Source organism: Crocodylus porosus, unplaced genomic scaffold (assembly GCF_001723895.1).
Source record: "Crocodylus porosus isolate Cpor-Errol unplaced genomic scaffold, CroPor_comp1, whole genome shotgun sequence".
In the NCBI taxonomy this organism is placed as follows: domain Eukaryota; kingdom Metazoa; phylum Chordata; order Crocodylia; family Crocodylidae; genus Crocodylus; species Crocodylus porosus.
Genome location: NW_017728928.1, coordinates 4,212,157 through 4,214,659, shown reverse-complemented (window position 1 = coordinate 4,214,659; position 2,503 = coordinate 4,212,157). Strand labels below are relative to the sequence as shown.

General features: G+C 47.1%; 1 protein-coding gene across 2 annotated transcripts in view; it reads left to right on the top strand.

Annotated features, from left to right (window-relative positions):
* Positions 1 to 2,503, top strand: part of AXIN2 (axin 2) — a 27,353-nt gene that overhangs the window by 4,643 nt on the left and 20,207 nt on the right. The gene's annotated exons all lie outside the window — the stretch shown is intronic.

Genomic DNA, 2,503 nt, shown 5'->3' with positions numbered 1-2,503 from the left:
AAAAAAAATAGTAATGGTAAGGAAACAGCCCAAATCAGTTTTCTTAAAGTATGTGGGGATCTTTCTACAGAGGTTACAACTTTTTTTTTTTTTTTAATGAGATGATTAAAGACAGGGGAGGGTTTTGATTTGTTCCCCCCACTTCCCCCCAGTCAACAAGTTTTGACAAAAGAGCTAGCACTGTGGTCCAGTACCCGTGCTGGGGAGCAAGGCGAGTTGTGGAGCGTGCCAGGCTTTGTTCAAAGCGTGGTTTTGAAGGTGTCAAGCTTTGTTCAAATGTGGTGGCTTAAAAGCTGAAGCGTTCAAGAGGGGAAGTGGGTGTCTTACAAACCTACTAGGCATCTTGTGAAGAAGTGGTGGTAGCTCTTTGCCGAGTTACAGCCCAAACTCTCTGAATGATTGATGGCCATGCTAATAGAGTGATTAAGGAGCCACACTGAACACACAAGAAGGGCAAGGTACTTAAGACCCACTTAAAAGCAGGCTGGTTCTTGAAACCAAATACTTTCGAGCAGTCGGCCTCTAACAGGCCTGGGTTTTGTGGGCGCGAGCCATGAAACGTCTTCAAACAGAACGATAAACTGTAAAGCGCTGCAGCCTTTCCACCCTCCCCAAAACGCACCAGTGGCCCATGCAGTGTCCTTGGGACCTTGCAGACTGAACTGCAGTATTTTAAAAGTCCCCTTTTTTTATGGCAGAGCTTTCATCAGCATGTGGAACTAATTTATCTTCTAAGATTTGATTCCTTTCCAGTGGCATTCCTTACTATCTTTTATTATTATTATTTTTTTTTTTTTTATTTTAATGTCTTGATCTTCCCATTGAAATGTCTTGGCATGCTCTGGAAAAGAATGTAATCCCAGCTGTGCTTAAATACCTGACTTGGCAGCAAGGCCTCCTGCATTGCTTGCGTCTGAAACGGGGGGCCTAGGACTTCAGTCACTGTTTGCACTAGGCCTCTCATACCAGAGAGGCCCATCTCTTTGAAAACCTTCCCCCCCTCCCCGCGTGCACACCTTTCTTTGCTTAAGCTTTTGCAAAAGTGCATGTTTTCCTCTCGCTGCTGAAACGGAGGAATGCAGCACGACGGGGGAGCAGGGGTAACTTGTTGTTTGCGAGAGAGCTGAGGAAAGAACAGGGAAGAGGTCGAAAGTGGGTAACCAGGGCAAACGAGACAAAGGCGCTGGAGATACTAGCAGGAGGGGAAGTGCTGCTTTCCATTAAGGCAGCTGTGCTGCTCACTTAAATCAAGCTGCGTCTCCTCCAATCCCAGAAGTGCTGGGGTGGGGGCGGGGAGTTTGAAAGCCCATTTAAAAAAAAAACAAAACAACCCCTGAAGAGCGTGCTGTCACATTTGCTGAGGCCCCCAGTTCTGGGTAAGTGACCCTAATTAATACAGTCAGCAGACCTTAGCAGATTAGAAGATGCTGCTTTGATATACAAGCTCTGCAGCCCAACCGTACCCTTGCATATAAACAAATGAGCATCTTGAAATGAGCATTTAAAAACCCCTCCGCGCACTTCTCACGCATGCACAGATCTGTGGCCTGAATCTAGACTCTTAAATTTTTGGCATCCATTTGATTGGAGCATTGTCCTGCAGCTGGCGTACGGGTCGGGGGGGCTGTCCTTGCTCTGCAACTCTTTGACCTCAGACCTGCAAACTGTTGTTTTAAGAAATGGCCATGAACTCAATTCTTCATGTCTCCGTTCTTGGCACCATCGCTCGATGCCCTAAAGCTGTGCTACTTCCTCTGTCCTTTAAAGGTGCATGAACTTTGAATGGGCGCTGAGAACCTGCCAATCCTTTAACATTTTGTTCCTTGGTACGTCAAGGCTCCCCCCACCCCCAGCCTCCCCGGGTCACTGAAAAAACTGGACCTCCTTTACTTTCTCTATATGTACAGTGGCACTCGCCTTTTGGTAGAAAGGGTTTAAACAGTGCAGTATAAGTGCCGAATTAATCATTTAGTTTTGTTGTGCGGTCTGATGTCAGCGTTGGCAGTCGGGAAAGAAGAGGCGGTGAATTTTCCAAAAGAACTGAAGATCCACTTTCAGAAATGCCCGAGACATTCAGAAGCCCAAGTCCTACCAGTTTTCCATGGAACTTGATACACAGGGTTCAAGCCTATTCCCACGGCCCGTGGTGCAGAATAAGGGTCTAGGAGCCAAACCTTTAATGGTATTTAAGCCCCTGGAGAAGCTGCTTGGCTGGTATGTCTAGAGCGTGCCTTAGAAATTCCTAAAAATGGCTTGGGGACACATGTGGATGGCTTTGAAAGCTGTCCAGATGCACAGTCACCAGCCTGAGAGAGTGCTGGTGTCTGTGCTGTGCTGTGACTTGGGTCAGGGGAGGACACTTGTGTTGTGGCGGCCCGCACACACCTTGCGGTTTGGGCATAAAGGTGTGGATGGCCAATACTAACGAGGTTCAGGGTGTCTGTGTGTGTGCACACTTCCCAGGGACATTCACATTAAACTTCTGTGCTTTTTTTTTTTTTTC